A 20,550-nucleotide genomic window follows, 5' to 3' on the forward strand; every position below is an offset into this window, starting at 1 on the left:
GTGAATCGACTCCCCTGCAGGTGGGGAGCCGGGGGCTGGAACCGGGATCCTTACGCCGGACCCTGCGCTTTGCGCCACATGCGCTTAACCCACTGCGCCACCGCCCGACCCCCAGCAAAATATTTTTTAAAGAGAAAAAGGAACAAACTTAAAGTAACTCACACAGTATCTTAAAATGAAATAAAATCACATTACAAAAGTGTACTATAAGCAGACCACTTAAAGGCCTTCAGGCCTGAGTCAGCAGAACTTTAGGTTCAAACCCCAGCTTCACCAGAAACTAGAGGTTCATTCTGGTAAAAACAAAAACAAAACAAAAAAGCAAACCATTTTGGGGGGCTGGGTTTAAGGAGGAAGTGAACAGAGACAGGCAGAGCTTCTGCTGCACCCTTGGAATAACAGTCCACATGTCTGTGTGCCACCACCACCACCTTGGTGAAGTCACAGCCCTTGCTTTTGCTGGATCTTTTTTTTTATTCTTCTTTTATTATAGAACTTATTTTGAAACAATTCCAGAGCTAGAGAAAAGCTGCAGATATTACTGGGAGTTCCCCTAAGCCCTTTGTCCAGCTTCCTCTGCTATTAACATGGATATATGAAGAAGTACAAGAAAATAAACTAGAGACTTGGATTTCACCAATTTTTCCACTGATTCTCTTTTCTGTTCCAGGACCAGATCCAAGGGTTCACATTCCACTGAATTCAAAGATTTTTTTTTAAATTCCTGCCTTTACTTCTGAGCAACAGTTTATCTCGTATCATCATTCTCTGTCTCTGCCTCCCATCCCACAGTATCGCCAGCCCACTCAGAATGTAAATGCCCATTTCAGAGCAGAATGGAAGTTACCAAAAAGCAGGTGATTTGGTTTATGGAGAACTATTAGGTAGTCCAGCATACATGCCCACAAACGTACTTGCTCCAATGTGTGAGTATTCACACACACACACACATACACACACGTATGGCACACATGTACACAGCGCAAAGCAGCCTTTCCTGCTTCTCCACTCTTCTTTTCCTCCCAATCAATAGCCTTCCCACTTTTCCCCAAATGCACTGCTCAGCTTATAGTGCATAACCATTATGCTATCTACCCCCCCAACATGCACCTTTTTTTTTTTTTTTTGGGGGGGGAGATAGGGATCTTCTGCATGATTCCACTACTCCCAGGGGACTTTTTGTTCTTTTTCTTTTTGTTTCAAATAGAGACAGAGAAGGACTGAGGGACAGGAGGAGACAGAGCTTCCCTTGGTAGCATACGATGCTCCTATGTGGTGCTGGGGGCTTGAACCCACATCCTAGCACATGGTAAGATGCTCCTTATTGAGTGAGCTATCCCTACCCCAGTAGCCTCTGTTACCTCTTATTCTTCAACTATCCCAACCACCCCAAGAAGTCAAGCCAGGTTACCCGAATGCCTAACTCATCCACAAAACAAAATGCTGGCAAAATCAGCTGGGATTTGGGAGGAGGATGATTCACCCTCTCTTTCCTAGTTTTCACTAATCCTAAGGATAGAATTCCATTATGTTGCAACATTCTTTATAAGGGCACTTTACCAGCATTAGTCATACTTCTTCTGGTTAGATTTGTAAATGGCGTCTTCTGTCCCAAACTTACAACACACGACTTAATGTCAGTATCTAAGATCAAGAAGAGTCTTGTGCAAAAATCAGTGAAAACCAGCAAGTTCTTTTTTTAAAGAACATAACTGCTAACAGTGGCGATTCCTAAGAGGTAAGACCTAAGGAATATTTTAACATCCCTTATATATCTCAGTCATTGAGGACTGTCAGACATTCATCAAATACACAGTAGGAAAAAAGGAGGAGGGGACCAAGAAAGTGGCTCAACATGGTACAGCATATGCATTCCACACGAAGAACCCTGGGTTCAGCCGGTCTCTGGCGCCAGGTAGATACCGATGGAGTTACATGAATGGTGGATCACAGCTTTGCTGTCTCTCCCTCTCCCACAAAAATACAAAATAAAAATTGGGTCAAGGAGATAGCATATCAATAGAACACAAGACTTGCATGCATTCATTAGGCCCCAGGTTCAATCATCAACATCCTCAACAGCTCAGCTAAGCAGTGCTCTGGTCAAAAAAATTAGGGCATAGGCGGTGGGTGGCTCACCAGCTAGCGTACACAGGTCACTATGCAAAACGGTCTGGGTTCCAGTTCCTGGTCCTGGTCCCCCACCTACAGGATCGAGTGGTAGAGCAGTACTTCAGATCTCTCTCCTTCTCTTTCTCAATTTTTTTTTTTTTTAACTGCACTGCTCGGCTCTGGCTTATGGTGCAGGGTTTGAACCTGGGACTTTGTGGAGACTCAGCCATGAAGTCTCTTTGTATAACCATTATGCTATCTATCTTTCCCTCTCTATCTCTGTCTCTACCCTCTATCAAAAATAGTGGGTGGGAGAAAAAGGCTACCAGGAGTGGTAGAGTTGTCCTGCAGACACTTCTAGCGTTTGCCCTTCTTCTGTAGCAAGTCAACAGGTCAGGTTGAAAGCTGTCAGGAGCTGCTTGTTGCTGGCTTTGAAAGTGACTGGGATCCATGTGGATTCAGTCGGCTAGGAAGGATCGTCAGTTTCCCCAATGAATGGGTACTGCAGACACTGAGCCCCAGCGATAACCCCCCTGGTGGCAAAAAAAAAAAAGAAAATATAATATAATGATGTCTCCTGAGGTGGCATAGCAAGTAAAGTACCTGCAATCCTGAGGTTGAGTTCAACTCCTGGCATCACATGTGCCTGAGTGGTGCTCCTTCAATTAAAAATTAAAGTTTTGGATGGTGGTATAGCATAATGGTTATGCAAAGAGACTCATGCCTGAGGCTCTCAAGTCCCAGGCTCAATCCCCCACACCGGCATTAGCCAGAGCTGAGCAGTGCTCTGGTTAAAAAAAAAAAAAAAAAAAAAAAAAAAAATTAAAGTTTTAGGGTTGGGGTTTAGCATAATGGTTATGCAAAAGATTTTCATACCTGAGTCTCCTAAATCCCATGTTTAATCCCCTGCACCACCATAAGCCACAACTGAGCGGTACTCTGATCATTCTCTCTGATTCTCTCATTAAAAAAAATCTTTTTTTTTTCAGGGACCAGGTGGTGGCACACCTGGTTGAGCACACATATTACAGTGAACAAGGACCCGGGTTCGAGCCCCCGGTCCCCACCTACAGGGGGAAAGCTTTGCGAGTGGTGAAGCAGTATTGTAGGTGTCTCTCTGTCTCTCACCCCATCCTCCTCTCAATTTCTGGTTATCTCTATCCAATAAATAAATAAATATAATTAAAAAATTTTTTTTCCTTAACTTAAAACTTAAGTTCTCAGTCTCACTAGCTACAATTCAAGTGGAATTATGTGACTAGTGGTTACTGAAAATGACAATACAGGACCAAAGAAATGACAATATAGAAAGTTTTGTTGGTATTATAATAGATAGTCAATCCTGATGCCAGTAAAAGAAGTCCTAATGCTAATTCAGACCTAGGGAATGAGAATCAGGAAGGTTTCTGCAGTCAAAGGCTCTACCCCTGAGCTGTGCTCCCACGGAAGGTCTCTGGAAAGACATCAGATGTGTACAAATATTCAGGTTGGCTGATGCCACTGGCCTTTCCCAACAGCATCATGAAATCCCAAAATTTCCAAGGCTATTTCCCCCAAATCAAAAGCAAAATACTTCAGGGAGGCATCGGAACAATGAACTACATGCTAGGCTTTGGTTGTATTTTGCTAAATTCAGATGAAAACATTCTAAGATGAAAAATATAGCTAGATTGTGAAATCCAATTAGAAACTCACATAAAAAGGGTCAAAAGTGAACTGTAATTAACTGTTAGATCACTCTGGAAATCTTTAACAGGGAAGCTAAGCTAGGGATCAAAAGAACAAACCAAAGAATGCACTATGCCTATCCAAATACCTTTCAGTGGGAGGAAGATTTCCCAATAATCAAGGTCACTACAGGTGATGAGCCTGTGGGAGAGTACACACACAAAGCCCAGTGTGCTGCAGCTGTAGAGCTACTGGGGCCTTCTTAATGTTTATTTTAAAACCAGGGCACTACTCAGCTCTGGTTTATGGTGGTGCAGGGGACTGAACCTAGCTCTTTACATAACCATTATGCTATCTACCCCCACCCTACTGGGGAGTTTCTAAGGGGGTCAAGCTCACTCTTTTCTCTAAATCAAGGGTGGGAAGTGTCCAGCCAATGGGCTGTTTATCATTTGATCTGGTCCTGCCAAGGCAACTCCAGATGGAACTCAAAATTCAAAAATCTAGGAAGTGAGGAAAAGAGCATAATGCCAATACAAAGACTCTCATGCCTGGTGCTCCAAAGTCTCAAGTCCAATTTCCCACTCTACCATAAACCAGGGTTGAGCAGAGCTCTGTAAAAAAAAAAAAAAAATCTAGTTAATCAATCAACTCAGAAAAGACCAGAGCACCAGTCACTCTGGCTTATGGTGGTGCTGGGGACTGAACCTGGGACCTCAGAGTCTTAGGTGTGAAAGTCATTTACAGGCTTTATACCATCTCCCTAGCTCATTTGTATTTTTTTTTAATTTCATTTATTTATTATTGGATAGAAACAGAGAGAAACTGAGAGGGGAGGTAGAGGTAGAGAGAGAGAGAGAGAGAGACAGAAAGCTTCATTCGTGAAGCTTTTCCCCTGAAGGTGGGGCAGGGGCTTGAACCGGGGTCCTTGTGCACTGTAGTGTGTGTGCCACCGCCTGGTCCCAAGTTTATAATTTTGTATGGCCCTGAGAATGTTATAAATATCCAAATGACCCTTGGCAGGAAAAAGTCTCCATTCCTACTCTAAATTCTTCACTTACATTGTCTACCATGTGCTGCCTTGGTTTTCCCATCTATAAAATGAGTTTAAGGGGGCTGGGTGGTAGCGCAGTGGGTTAAGCGCACATGGCGCAAAGCACAAGGACCAGCGTAAGGATCCCGGTTCGAGCCCCCGGCTCCCCACCTGCAGGGGAGTCGCTTCACAGGAGGTGAAGCAAGTCTGCAGGTGTCTATCTTTCTCTCCCCGTCTTCCCCTCCTCTCTCCATTTCTCTCTGTCTATCCAACAACAATGACAACAATAATAGTAACAACAACACTGATCAACAACAAGAGCAACAAAAGGGAAAAAATGGCCTCCAGGAACAGTGGATTCGTAGTGCAGGCACCGAGCCCCAGCAATAACCCTGGAGGCCAAAAAAAAAGCTTAAAAATAATATCTATCGAGAGTCGAGCGGTAGCACTGCGGGTTAAGCACAGGTGGCAAAAAGCACAAGGACGGGCTCAAGGTTCCCAGTTCAAGCCCCTGGCTCCCCACCTGCAGGGGAGTCGCTTGAAGCAGTGAAGCATGTCTGCAGGTGTCTTTCTCTCCCCCGCTGTCTTCCCCTCCTCTCTCCATTTCTCTCTGTCGTATCCAACAACAACGACGACAATTATAACCACAATAATACAACAAGGGCAACAAAAGGGAATAAATAAATATTTTAAATAATAATATCTATTTTGTGGTCTGAGAGGTGACAGTGACTAAAAACGTTGGACTCTCAAGCATGAGGTCCTAAGTTTGATCCCTGGCAGCACACATACCAGAGTGATATCTGGTTCTTTCCTATCTTTTTCATGAATAAATAAATAATTTTAAAAAAAGAAAAAGAAAAAAGATAATACCTATTTCTGAGGGCTGTTATGCAGACTGAGTTGATACAAATAAAATACAGAAAGCAATGCATGGCATTTAACAAGGAGTGAGACAGAACACGCTGTTGTTACTGCAGGAGTCTCTGAGGAGACAGACACTTGGTGGAAAGCAGCAGGAGTCCCTAAGGGTGAGCTCACAGGGGAGAGAGATGTGTTGCCTGTCACACTGAGCTGGGTGCAGGGTGAAGAGAGCAAGCCGTCCCTCGCTGAGTGAGCTGCACAGATACCTTCCACCCAAGTCCTATTGGCCATGGTAATGCCTGAAGCCATGAAGCATGAAGGATAGTCGTGAGAACTTCAGAGTTCTACCATCTAGCTATGGGCAAACAAACCGCCCTCTCTCTCACCACAGCACTGCTCAGCTCTGGCTCAAGGTGGTACTGGAGGCTGAACTTGCAACCTCAGAACCTAAGGCGTAAAAGTTATTTGCATAACCATCATGCTGTGTGTCTCCCCCTAGTCCCCCTCAGCTGAGGCCTCATGCATAACTGATTTTACTGCTCCCAGCGGCTATTTCACCCAGACGGGAAAGAGACAGAGAGAGACACCACAGTTCCAGGGCTTCCTCCCAATCGTGCCACAGCCAACTCGTACATGATATCAGGGTTTGAACCTAGGCTGTGCACACGGCAGGACACTCACCCCACCCCAGTGAGCTATCTCTGCAGCCCTATCTGTGAACCCTTCATTTAGGAAAATTTTATTATCTTTATTTAGTGGATAGAGACAGCCAGAAATAGAAAGGAAGGGGGACATAGAGAGGGAGAGTAAGGCCAGGTGGTGATGCACCTGGTTAAGTGCACACTTTACAATGCGCAAGGACCCAAGTTCAAGCCCCTGGTCCCCATCTTCGGGGGAGAACTTCACGAGTAGTGAAGCGGGGCTGTAGGTGTCTCTCCATTTTTATTGTCTCCCTACTTTCCCCATGCCTCTTAATTTCTCTCTCCCTTTGTCCAATAATAAATAAATAAATAAATAAATTTTAAAAATTAAAAAGAGAGACACCCACAGCCCTGCTTTACCACTCACAAAGCTTTCCTCCTGCAGGTGGGGACTGGGGGCTCGAACCCGGGTCCTTGCACATTGTAACATGTGCACTCAACCAAGTACCCAGACCCTCTGTGAACCCTTTAATTCAACAAATAACATGCTCTACTGACATGTTCAAGGATAAAACTTGACAGGTTCACAGAATAAATGGGGGACCAAAACAAAAGTTCTGTAGTTCTCCCAAAACCAGTCTACAAAAACTTCCTGGTGCTCAAGTGCAAATCCCTCTCGTCACAACTGAACTGTACTCTCCTTCATGAGAACTGACCAGTAACTAAATGTGCAAAGATACTGTCCAATATGAACAGTAAAAGCCAACAAGGTAAACTCTTCTATCTCCAAATTAGTCCTTAACTCTAGACAAAACAACTAGGGTCACATTCTTAAAGCCAAGCAAACAAACAACAACAAAAAACTCTTCTTCATAGTAAGATAAGCTCCATTTTCCTAGTCAGTCCATTCTTACACCGACTGGATTAGTCACTTTAACATCAGCTGGGAAAAGAGAGGGGGCCAGCAGGGAGAGAAGCAGCCTTCTAATATTTCTTGTGTTACCTGTAAGAGAAGACTTTTGTTTTTTAAATGGTGGTTAAACTCTGAGGGAGGAGGAGGTTATGTTTTATAACTGGGACTCTAAATGAGATAGACACCCAAATATTGATTTAAAGGAGCAGAAAAGGGAAAAATAAAATTAGTCTCTCACAACTTGGAAAATAGCTCAACTGGTGGAGGATAGGGGAGAGAGGCTGAGGCTCCCAGTTCAACCCCCAGAGCCGCATGTACTGGAGTGATGCTCTGTCTCGCCCCTTTTATATAATTCTATCTGGTGTGAGAATAAAAAATCTTTGATTTTCCTATATCTATAGCCTCTAGAGCCACAAAGAACAAGCTTGTTATCTTTTCTATACCCCCCCTTCTTTCACTCATAAGTAAATAAATCTGTTTTTTTTGTCCAAGGCACACCAGGTAAAGGAGCAGAGAACAGGGACTCTGAGTGAAGGCTCTGAACCAGGCTACCTTGGAGACTTACTAGCTCTAAGCTTGGGCAAGTCCCTTCTAAAAGCTTCAATTTCCCAGCTATGTCATGAAATACACCCTTCCCTGCCCTATATATTTAAAATAAATGAAATCAGGAGCAGGGTGGTGTCCAGTAGACAATACATTACCATGCTTAAAGACCAGGGTTCAAGCCATGGTCCCTGCCTGCAGTGGGGAAGCTTCACAAGAAGTGCCATGAAGCTTCTCACTCTTTCTCTCTTCTACTTTCAACTTCTCTATGTCTATATTAAGAAGAAAAAAAGAAAGGGGAAGGGGGGGATAGCCAATAGGAGCAGTAGATTCACTGTGTAGGCACCTAGTCAGAGCAGTAACTCTGGTGGAAAAAAAAAACAAAAACCTGAAACTGCCAAAAAGCTTTCCAGAATGTTCACAGCAGTTGGCATACCTGACAGCAGACTGGATACAAGGTCAGCCCCTATAGTCCCATTCTTTATCAGTCAGGTATGTGACCTTGAGCAAAGTGGTTATGTCATCTCACACACCCATGTATTAAAGGCATGACATATGGATGAAGACTATCAAATAATTCCCAGCATGGGCCAGAGAGATAGCTCACCTATTTTACAGCCCAGGAGGTGGCGCAGCAGATAAAGCATTGGAATTTCAAGCATGAGGTCCCAAGTTTGGTTTCTGGCATCAGATGTGTCAGAGTGATGCCCTAGTTCTCTCTCCTCTGTCACAAATAAATAAATCATATATGTATATAGGTTCCCTGTATACACACACATCAAATCACAGCTACTTTAGCTAAAGCCGCCGCCTTGAGTTTTTTTTTTAAATTAACATTTTAAACTCTATTTGATTCAGAGAAACTGAGAAGGGGAGCAGAAGGAGGGAGGGACCTGCAGCACTGTTTCATGGCTTGTGAACCTCCTTCAATTGGGGCCCTGGAAGCTTGAACCTGGTTAAATGTGCACTTAATTAGCTGCTCCACCACCCAGCTTCAAGCTGAACACATGCCAACAGCGGGGGGAGTCAAGGCCTTTCTCCTGAAGTATCAAAAGTATATCTGCAATCTTCAAGTGACTGACCAATCAGAGCAAGAGATTGGCTGTAGGTCAGCAGTATCATTAAAAATGTATTCTGAACCTAGGTGGCTCAGCCAGAGAGTAGAGTGGATGTGTGAAAGTCCATGTTAGAGCCTCAACACCACTGAGAGCACCAAGGACAGAGGCAGGTGGAACTCCAAGGATTATGCAGTGGGTGGTCCAAGAAGCACTGAACTCTCAAGTATGAATTCCCAAATTCAATTCCCTGCAGCACATGTACCAGAGTGATGTTGGTTCTATAAATAAAGTATTCAATGATTTTAGGCCATTAAAAATGATTAACAGGAGTTGGGCAGTAACGCAGCGGATTAAGTGCAGGTAGTGCAAAGCACAAGGACCAGCATAAGGATCCCAGTTTGAGCACCCGGCTCCCCACCTGCAGAGGAGTCGCTTCACAAGCGGTAAAGCAGGTCTGCAGGTGTCTGTCTGTCTTTCCCCCTCGTCTTCCCCTCCTCTCTCCATTTCTCTCAGTCCTATCCAACAACGATGACAACAATAATAACTACAACAATAAAACAAGGGCAACAAAAGGGAATAAATAACTAAATTTTTTTTTTTTTAATTATTAACATGGGGGCCAGGCAGTGGTGCACCTGGTTGAGCACACACAGTAAAATGCACAAGGACCCAGGTTTGAGCCCCTAGTCCCCATCTGGAGGGGGAAAGCTTCACACATGTGGTGAAGTAGGGCTGCAGGTGTCTCTCTGTCTGTTTGTCTGTCTCTCTCTCTCTATCTTCCTCTTCCCTCTGTTTCTCTCTGTCCCTATCCAATAATAAATAAATAAAACAAAATTATTTAAAAAATTATTTTAAAAAATGATTAACAAGAGTCAGGCGGTAGCCTGGTTCAAGCCCCTGCTCCCTACCTGCAGGGGAGTCACAAGCGGTGAAACAGGTCTGCAGGTGTCTGTCTTTCTCTCTCCCTCTCTGTCTTCCCCTTCTCTCTCCATTTCTCTCTGTCCTATCCAACAACAACGATAACAACAACAATAACTACAACAATAAAACAACAAGGGCAACAAAAGAGAATAAAATAAAGAACTCAAAAAAAAGATTAATGTGGGAGTTGGAAAGCACAAGGACAGGTTAGGATTCCAGTTCAAGCCCCCGGCTCCCCACCTGCTGGGGAGTCGCTTCACAGGCAGTGAAGCAGGTCTGCAGGTGTCTGTCTGTCTCTCTTCCTATCTCCGCCTTCTCTCTCAATTTCTCTGTCTCTATCCAATAATAAAAAAAAAATTATTAACGTGAAAACGCAGCACTTGTCAATCTTCTACCTATAAATCTAATAAACATTTCTGAACAAAGACCTTGTGATACTTTTTATTCCTAAGCACTTGGATTCTGTCAAGTAATTACCTCAAAGTAGATGTTATTTTAGCCAGAGATGCAGATTTGAAGAATCTAATAATCTTATATTAATGCAGTACTGATTTCATTTGTCCACAATCAATTTGTTATTGAACAAAGAATCCTTTTAAATTGCCCATGGCAATTAATGGTAATCATTTCCCTTTTTTCTTTTTTTTATATTTTTATTTTTAATTTTTTTATTTTTTTGTCTTTTTTCTAAGTAGTACAGGCTGCAGTAACAGTCTGACCTTTCTTTCAAATGGCAATGGGGAGAAGTACAGTCCAATATACTTTTATAATATTAGTAATTCAGGAGGCTATTAGTTATTAACAGCTGTGCGTACTTTCACCTCAAAACTTTTATTTTGGGGAGTTCATTGCTGGGGTTGCACCACTGCAAACTTTTTCAAATAGAGACAGAAACAGAGAAAGAAGGAAAAGGCATCACAGCACCAAAGTTTCTCCCAGTGTGGTGGGGGTCAGGTTAGGACCTAGATTACACCCTCCCATGTGAGTTATTCCCCCCAGCTTCTATTTCAAAACTATGATTCAAAAACGCATCACCTAGATATATATATATATATATTCTTGGGTTGGCGAAAAAGTCATGATACATTTTTGCATAGAAAACTGTAGAGGGAGTCGGGCGGTAGCGCAGTGGGATAAGCGCATGTGGCGCAAAGCGCAAGGACCGGCATTAAGGATCCCGGTTCGAGCCCCCGGCTCCCCACCTGGAGGGGAGTCGCTTCACAAGCGGTGAACCAGGTCTGCAGGTGTCTGTCTTTCTCTCCCCATCTTCCCCTCCTCTCTCCATTTCTCTCTGTCCTATCTAACAATGACATAAATAACAACAACTACAACAATAATAAAAAACAACAAGGGCAACAAAAGGGAAAATAAATATAAAAAAACTAAAAAAAAAAACAACAAAAAAAACACATCATAGTGTGGTCCAGAAGGTGGTGCAGTGGATAAACACTGAACTCTCAAGCATGAGAGGTCCTGAGTTCTATCCCCAGTAGCACGTATACCAGAGTGATGTCTGGTTCTCTCTCTTGTCTCCTCCTACCTTCCTCATGAATAAATAAATAAAATCTTAAAAAAAGAAAAATACATAAGGGGATCGGGTGGTAGCGCAGCGGATTAAGTGCACATGGCACACAGCACAAGGACCAGTTCAAGCCCCTGGCTCCCCACCTGCAGGGGAGTTGCTTCACACCTGAAGCAGGTCTGCAGGTGTCTATCTTTCTCTCCCCTTCTCTGTCTTCCCCTCCTCTCTCCATTTCTCTCTGTCCTATCCAACAACGAACAACATCAACAACAATAATAACCACAACAAGGGCAACAAAAGGGGGGGGGGAAATGGCCTCCAGGAGCAGTGGATTCATGGTGTAGGCACTGAGCCTCAGCAATAACCCTGGAGGCAAAAAAAAAAAAAAAGAAAAAGAAAGAAAGAAAGAAAAATACATCTTGGGGGCCGGGTGGTGGCTCACCTGGTTGAGCACACAAGGGCTCAGGTTCAGGCCCCCTGTTCCCCACCTGCAGGTACAGGTGAAGCAGGCCTCACACATGCCCTTCCTCTCTCCTTCTTCATCTTCCCCTTCCCTCTCAGTGTTTCTGTCCTATCTAAATAAGCAGTAAGTAAAAATATAAAAAAAAAATTTAAATAAAGAAAAATGTCATGACTCTTCCAACAACCCAATAGTATGAACTCCACACAAGGTGAAAAGTCTATACTTACTTAGATATTTCTAACTGCTTATAGTTTTCTCAAAAAAAAAAAAAAAAAACAACTCTCAATCAGGAACTAGTCTGATATTTAGTTATTTATTTACTTATTTATTTTATGAGAGTACTACTCAGCTCTGGTTTATGGTGGTGCAAAGGACTGAACCTGGGACTTTGAAGCCTCAGGCATGAAAGCATAATGCTTAACCATTATGCTACCTACCCTGACCTAATCTGATATTTTTCTATTTGCCAAAGAAAATAAGTTATGGAGTTACATGACCAAATATTTCCACCTTTTTTCTGTTACAAGTTTACCTACAGGGACCAGGCAGTGACATACCAGGTTAAGCACACATAATACCAAATGCAAGGAACCACACAGGGATCCTGGCTCAAGGTCCTGGCTCCCACCTACAGGGGGGAAGATTCACACTTAGATTCAACACTTAGGCCCATCGATAACCCTGGAGGCAAAAAAAAAAAAAGTTTATAGTTTTGTTATACCTGGGGTGGAATCCAGGTCAGAAATAAAATGTGCAACTTTTTTTAAATATACCAGTTATAAAGATAAGCCGGAGGGCTGAGTAGATGGCATAACGGTTCTACAAAGACTTTCATGTCTGAGGCTCCAAGGCCCCCGGTTCAACCTCCAGCACAGCCACAAGCCAAAACAGAGCAGAGCCCAGGACTAACACTCTCATTCAAATAACTAATACACACAGACACACACACAGTTATCTGTATGATGTGGTATGGACACACACACAGTTATCTGTATGATGTGGTATGGGACTTACTATGTGTTATGTCCCCAAATAAGAAAATCTTTAACAGTCTGGGAGGTGGCAGAGTAGGTAGAGCATCCAAATTAAAAGCACGAGGTCAACATTTCAATCCCTGACATCAGGGCAATGCTTTCAGTTCTCTGTCTTCTTCTCCTTAACAATTTTTTTTTTTTTTTTTTTTTTTACCAGAGCACTGCTTAACTCTGGTTTATGGTGGTGCGGGGGATTGAATTTAGGATTTAGGAGCCTCAGGCATGAGAGTCTGTTTGCATAACCATTATGATATTTACCACTGCCCATCTTTTTTTTTCCTTTTCGAATCTTCTATAATATTAATATGAGCTACCTCTGAAGGGGTTAAACATTAACCAGGATAGTCCATTCAATAAATTCCCTCACCCCTACCCCTGTATTATGTATGGTTAACTGTTTACAAATGACCATAATTTTCTCAGGTGTGTGTGTGTGTGTGTGTGTGTGTGTGTGTGTGTGTGTACTGTATAGTACTTATTCTTATATCCCAGAAAGGCAAGGCAGTACAATAAACACAACACATGGAATAAGGCAAACAGATTCCTATTTACTACCTGGCACCTATTAGCTGTGCAATCCTGGTCAAGATATTTACAACGAAAAAGTTATGGAAACTAAGTATGGGCCAGCAGTGTAGGCATACTCCATATATAACTATAGCTGGTACACAAAACTCAAATAAAACCCTTGTCTGTTTGCCTTTAATCAACTTGTACATAGCATGTCTGCTGTGTGCAGGTATTTTGCAGATATATCAAAGACATATGAGACAGGATCTATACTCCAGGAGTTTACTACCATCTAGAGAGGAGGAATGACTTAGTTGTAAAATGAGGCACAATGGGGACCAACTCACGCAACCCCTTCATTTTTAAAAAGAAACTGCATCTCAAAGAAGTGAAAATAGTTTTGCCAAAGTTATAGTAAGCAGCAAAGCCAGTTTTCCTCTATTATTAATTTAATTTTCTTTACACCATGGGAAGCTGCCTCTCACGTGTTCAAATTCGATTACCAAGTACAAATATTACTAGTGTCCAGGCAGAGGACACCTTCCAAGTAAGAAGGCAGAGTCACTAGGAAAGAAAAATGATATGAAATACCAAGACATAATGTGAGAGCCACAACTGTCACAAATATCATAATGTGAAAATACTCATTTCCATAAAGGAAGATGAAGGAAAAGGCAAGTCCAACTATTTGCAGCTAAAGTAAATATTACTTTCCTGTGATGATGCTGCCTGGCTGAAAGTTGCTTTCTACAAATAAAGCAACTTAATAGTGTTTCATAAGCAAGGGTACAAATAAATGAAAACTGGACTGGCAGATGCCAAAAGTTATTTTCAAGAATTGTCCAGAGATGAAGTCTGACAAATTAAATAGAAATAAACTTTGGGAAGATGAACATGAATGATTTGTTTGCATTTCTTAATACCAGTAATTCAAGTGCTATTCAGACCAGTGCTATTTGAGAGCCTAGGTCAACAATGACTCAGCTTGAAAAATTCCATACTGCTTTCAAAAGAGGCATAGGATTTTATTTATGTAGCTAATATAATCTAGATGTCCCATTCACACACACAACCCCACTGCAAACTCATTTCCATGCAAATGGTCAAAATGGGGCAGCATTTCTTTGACATTTGAATAAGTATACAACAAAGGTAACCCTGCTCTTTTCACCACTAGTAGTTCAGAGTCCCTCAACTGCTCATGAGAGTGCCAGGACCTGAGAGAGGCAGGGGTCTAAGAGCAGCAAGGGGAGTACAGCTCTAACTCGGAATGTGGCCCAGGACAAGCATCTACAGAGTCCAGAGGCACTCCAGACCACACAAGGAATGTGAAATGCAGAAAGGTGAGGACTGAGGAGATAGCTTAATAGTTATGCAAAGATGTTTATGCCCGAGACAAAGGTGCCAGGTTCAACCCCCAGCCAGCACCATGGTAAGTAAACTAGAGCTGAACAGAGCTTGGGGGGGAGGGGGAGAAGTGATTTGTCCAGGGTGCCAGCTAGTAAAGCCAAAGGCTCTCTCACCTGTATGTCTCATATTCTTTCAACTACTGACAGGAAGTATGTCACCACACTCCCTGCAAGTTTTTCCTTTTTGCATCTGTAAATGAAGAGGCAAGAGGGTTCAAATTCAAAACCTGGGGGTCAGGCAGTAGTGCAGAGGGTTATGCACACATTGCGAAGTGCAAGGACCAGCATAAGGATCCTGGTTTGAGCTCCTGGCTCCCCACCTGCGGGGGGGGGGGGGGGGGGGATGTGTGCTTCACAGGCAGTGAAGCAGGTCTGCAGGAGTCTATCTTTCTCTCCCCGTCTTCCCCTCCTCTCTTGATTTCTCTCTGTCCTATCCAACAACAGCAACATCAATAACAATAAAAATAACCACAACAATGCTAAAAAACAAGAACAAAAGGGAAATAAATATATTAAAAAATTCGAAGCCCAAGGAATCTCCAAGTTTATCATTTTGCACAGCATGAATAGAAATATCTATACAACTGTACTATATATATGACCCAGAAAAAAAAAAGTCATGGTTGGGGTGAATTAGACACCCTTTGGCCTGCAAGGGAGGTGAATGACAACAGTCTTAGCAGATCACAAAAGGCCTAACACCTCTCAAAGGATCAAAGACGGAAAAGCTGACTAAAGGCTAGTTAGTCTCTCCTACTGTTTTTCCCCCACCACATACAGGCTAGATGAAGCATCCTTCAATGAAGCTGCAGATCAACTGGGCAACCTGCTTTTCTCCCAGATTTGCCCAAAGTCACCTCAGGTCCTCAGATGCACATGTGATTTCCTAAGTCATCGTCTTCCTCTTCTTCTTTTTTAATTGTCCTAAGGGAAGGGCAAGATGGGTAACAAGAATCCAACAGAAAGGTGAGGGAGGATCTCTGACCAGGCCAGTACAAAGATTTCCTCTTTGCAGGAACCCTGGAAGACATATTGTGCGCTTGAATCTCCAGCTCCACACCCTGCCCCCAACTGGCACATCAACTGTTCCAGAAGGCCAAGGCTACCACCTCAGATTTCTGTGGCACCAAGTTCCATCAAAAAAGCAAATGTTAATGCTGGGGCTGGAAGCCTCTGCTGCCATCAGAGAAATGTGACAGTCTTTGGAACATCAGTTAGCAGTTTAGGAAGGAAAAAAATCAGTCCTTTGTTCTCGGGTTGCCTTGCTTCCCATTATGTAAACTTGGGCTCTGGATACGCAGAAACTTTCAATGCTGCCAGTGTTGTTAAAGCACTGGAGCGGGGGTCCAGCGGTGGCACAGTGGGTTAAGCGCATGTGGCACAAAGCGCAGGGACCAGCGTAAGGATCCCGGTTCGAGCCCCCGGGTCCCCACCTGCTGGGGAGTCTCTTCACAGGCGGCAGAGCGGGTCTGCAGGTGTCTATCTTTCTCTCCCCCTCTCTGTCTTCCCCTCCTCTCTCCATGTCTCTCTATCCTATCCAACAACAACATCAACAATGGCAATAATAATAACCACAACAAGGCTACAACAACAAGGGCAACAAAAAGGGGGAAAAAAAATGCCCTCCAGGAGCGGTGGATTCATGGTGCAGGCACCGAGCCCAGCAATAACCCTGGAGGGAAAAAAAAACAAAAAACACAGGAGCACAAATTTAAGTGAGGCTGCACGCACAGTTGTCTTTACCCTTAGTTAGCTGTCGCTTCCACATTAAGAACAAAAACAACTATTTATACCAACAAGGGGGATAGGAACTCAAAAATAAACCCAGCGAATTAATCACGTTCCTAAAGCCAATATTCAGAAATGAACAGAGACAAACAGAACCAATATTCTTTAAGTCGATCATCACATTACCAGTCTGAAAAAATTATGGTCTAACAGGCTGGGAAGACAGCATAATGGCTATGCAAAAGACTTTCGTGCCTCAGGCTCCAAAGTCCCTGGTTCAGTCCCCAGCACCACCATAAACCAGAGCTGAGTAGTGCTCTGGTAGCTCTGTGTTTATCTTTCTCTGTCATTAAAAATAAATAATATACATATATATTTAATTATGTTCTACCAAGCAAACTGTTTCCAAGACTTGTGAGAACTGTAGTGGTTCTCTTTGGGAGGTGGGAGGGTGGAGATACAGAATGTTGGTGGTAGCTGTGGTGTGGAACTATACACAGTAAGCTTACCATCTTGTAGCCTACTATTAGTCACAAATTAAAAAATTAAATAACAGAGACCAATAGTTGTTTATGTTCTAGAAAGTTAGCAGCTAAAAAAGCCTATTTATTATCCAGCTCCCCTCACTGCCTCATATACAAATCCTCGAACATCTGATGAGTCAAAGCCCAATTCTGCGGATGACAGTGAATATTTTCTCTTTCAAATGTGCTCACACACAACTATTTCTAAGTAAGTGCTGAAGTAAACAAAAGTTTGATCATAGCTCAGTTAAGAAATAAAGTCCTTCCAGTAAAAGTTCCTTCACAGCTGGGTGGCTGCTTTAATATGCGATTGCCCTTGGCCACAATGGGGGAAGAAATCAGGCTTTTGAAATAAAATAAATAAGACTCAGAACATGCAGAAGGTCCCCTCTCTCATGGTTGCATGACTTTTCTGTTAAAAAAAATCCTTGGAATGAATGAATTTCCTCGGCCCCAACCCCACAGTTAACCCACCGAAGGAAACTAAGGCAGATCTCCTGGTAGTAAGACTGTCCAATCACACCAGTTGGTTCCCAAGGTTCCCAACCCCTTTCTCGCTCTGCCAGACCAAGGCCCTCAAGGGCCTGGGGAGTGTACAGGGTCCACGCACAAATCCTCAAGTTCCCATGAGCCCCTCCACACACACACACACACACACACACACACACACACACACACACACACACTGATCTGCGGAGGCTCAGTGACTGGGAGTGCCTGCAGCCCGCAACACCAGAGGGCAGGAATCTGAGAGACACTTGGCACTCTCTCTTTCGCCAAACAACCGCAAAGCACTTTCCAAACCCAAGCCCACACCATCTTGACGACCAGGAAGCTGGCGCCTTCCTGGGGCAGAGGTGAAAAAGAAAGAATCCCACCAGCCTCCAGCCCCTCCCAAAGGTCACCCTGCAAATCAGAGACCAGCAGGGCAGCAAGACTCAGGAGGCTTCTCCAGACCCTGAGAAGTGAACACCAAGTGTGGCCATAACCCCTGGTGGGAATGGGGAGAAGCTGAGAACTGGCATTTCCCCAGCCTGGGAGCACAACTGCCCCTTTACAACAGCTCAGAAAAGGAGGGAGGGAAAGTGAGCAAGAAAAGAAAGACCTGCAAGCAGCCCTACTCTCCTGTCTGAAGGCCACAAAGCTGCAGGACCCCGGAGTCCCCAAAAAAAATAGGGCAATGCAGAGATGGGCTCCCACCCTGCGGCAGGAGTGGGGGAGGTGGAGGCAATACTCCCAGACTCCAAGAGAGCAGTGACCATTAAACCAGCCCCCGACTAGACTTCACAGTAGCCCAGGGAGCAAGCCCTGCAGGTCAGAGCGCTCAGAGGGGGCTGGGGGGTCCAGGGCGGGTCTGGGCCTGGTGTGCGCCGCTGGGAACTAAGTGGGGGAAGGGGCCTGGCAAGGGGAGGGGGAGAAAGGGAAGGGCAGAGACCTTAGACAGGTGAAGGGGCGCAGAGTTGGAAGGGTCCCAGATGGAGGAAGGGAGACCCTGGCTGCCAGAGGGGTCAGGGGGCGGCGGATGTGAAGACACCTCTGACCCCGGACACGAGGTGGGAGCAGAATTCAGAAAAGAAAGTAAGAAGCGGGAGCAGAGGGAAGGCAAACTCTAGGCACGGGGTGCAGGGTGACAGTTCCCGGGGTGGGAAACTTCCAGCTGCGGGCGGCCCAGGAAGCCCAGGGTTCCAGAGCACCTCCTGGAGCGGGAAAAGCCGCAGCCGGAGGAGGAGTTCAAACTCGGCCCAGCACTTGAGTGGGCCAGTGGACAGCTCCAAAGGCATTAAATACAGAGGGCGAGGACGGGGCGGAACGGAGCAAAACCAAGGAAAGAGCAGGTGCAGAAAGGCCTGAAGAGAGAGAGAGAGAGAGAGATGTGGGAGAGGGATGGGTGAGAGGAGAGCAGAGCAGGAGGGGCGATGCGGCAGAGGAGAAGTTACCAATGCTCCAGTGAGGTAATGGGCACGGCGGCGGCGGGGAAGGGCCAAAATGGACAAAATGGAGAGGCGAGCAGAGCACTGGGGGGCAGGAGGAAGCAGGTCGCCAGCATCCTCGTCTTCCCAGACAAGACCCCCAAAGGGGAGCCACAGGTCACAAGACTGGGGGCGTGGGGGGGGGGAAGCAAGTGACTAGATGAGCCCCCCAGGAGTGTCCATCAAAAAAGGCGGCGGCCGGGGGTGGGGGAGAAACCCAGGGGCCGCACTGGGCCTGCAGGGCAGCACCGAGGCCGCCGCCAGGTCGGAGAAGTGACCCGCGGGGTCGGCGAGGAAGCTGCTGCGGGCGGGCGGGCGCGGAGCGGGGAGCTGGAAGGGTCTGGAAGGGCGGCCAGGGGCTGCAAGGCGAAGGGAGGCGGCGGGCGCCGTGCAATCCAAGGCTCGAAACGGGGTGGGGGGGAGCAGAGAGGCGAGATGGGGGGGTGCACGGGGTCTGAAGCGAGGTGGGGAAGGGTCGGGGGGCCGGGGGTGAGAGGAGGAGGAGGTGGGGGGGAGGAAGGTGAGAGAGAGAATTCGCCGGGTGGGCAAGGGACTAGAAAAGGAGGTGGAAGCGAGTCCGGAGGAGGAGAAGAACCAGAACCTGGGAGGGCGGCGGAACCGCAGGCCAAGCAGGTCCGAGGAGGGACAGCTCCTGGGTGTGCACGGCGGCCGGGAGAGGAGAGGAGGAGGAGGAGGAGGAGGAGGAGGAGGAGGAGGGGGACATGGCAGATGGCTCAAAGGAACGGGGGGTGGGGGGGGGGGGGTGGGAGGGGTGGGCTGCCCCGAAGGGTCGCCAATGTTGCAAAAAAAAAATAAAGGGGGGAGGGGTCCGGGGAGGTGGGTCCAGAACCCGCAGGGACGCCCCCAGGGTCACCCAGGAAGTGGGTCCCTCCGGGAGCAGCGCAGAGTCCCGGGGGAGGGGGGACGGGGGGGGGCGAAGGGAAGGACGGAGGGGGCGGGAAGGGAGAAGGGGAGGCGGCGCAGACTGCGGGCAGAGGCTCCGGCGGGGAGGGGTGGGGGTGCACCTGGGGGCGGGGGGCGGGCCCGGGACCCCCGAGGGGCCGGCGGGGCGCGGGGGGGGCCGTGTGGCTGGGGGGGCGCTCCCTCCCCTCCCCCTCCGGCTCCTCCATTGTTCGCGGGCTCCGGGCCCCGCCGTCCCCGCCTCCCCCTCCCTCCTCCGCGGCCCCCGCAGCCGGGCGGCGTGCGGCTGCCCCCGGCCCCCCGCGCACTCACTCACTCAGCAGCTGGGCGCCCTCAGCGCGGCCCCGGCCTCGGGGATCCCGGCCGTGGCGACGGCGGCCCCGGCGCCATGTTCTGCTGCTGCTCCTCGTCCAGCGGCGGCTGAAGCGGCTGAGGCGGCGGCGGAGGCTGAGGCGGAGGCTGAGGCTGAGGCTGAGGCGGCGGCGGGGGGCCGGGCGGACCCTCCCTCGCCGACTCCCTCCACCGCCTCCACCACCTCCTCCCGCCGCGCCGCGGCTCTCCCTTGGGGCGGGGGGCGGGGAGGGCAAGGGGGGAGGGGCGGGAACCAGAGGGAGGGCGGACCGGCCTCGCTCGCTCCCTCCCTCCCTCCCTCCCTCGCAATGGCGGCGGCGGCGGCGGCGGCGCCTCTTTCCTGCGGCCGCCGCTCCCGCGTGTGC

General features: G+C 46.6%; 1 protein-coding gene across 2 annotated transcripts in view; it reads right to left on the bottom strand.

The window, feature by feature from the left end:
• ARHGAP35 (Rho GTPase activating protein 35) overlaps window positions 1-20,313 on the bottom strand; it is a 138,588-nt gene extending 118,275 nt beyond the window's left edge. The window contains exon 1 of one of the 2 annotated variants that reach the window (XR_009545649.1): window positions 20,151-20,313. The gene's annotated coding sequence lies outside the window, so the exon portion shown is untranslated. The remainder of the gene's footprint in view (window positions 1-20,150) is intronic. The other variant, XM_060176938.1, reaches the window with a different exon arrangement.
• Between the last annotated feature and the right edge of the window lie 237 nt (window positions 20,314-20,550).

Source organism: Erinaceus europaeus, chromosome 2, assembly GCF_950295315.1.
Source record: "Erinaceus europaeus chromosome 2, mEriEur2.1, whole genome shotgun sequence".
Classification (NCBI taxonomy): Eukaryota; Metazoa; Chordata; class Mammalia; order Eulipotyphla; family Erinaceidae; genus Erinaceus; species Erinaceus europaeus.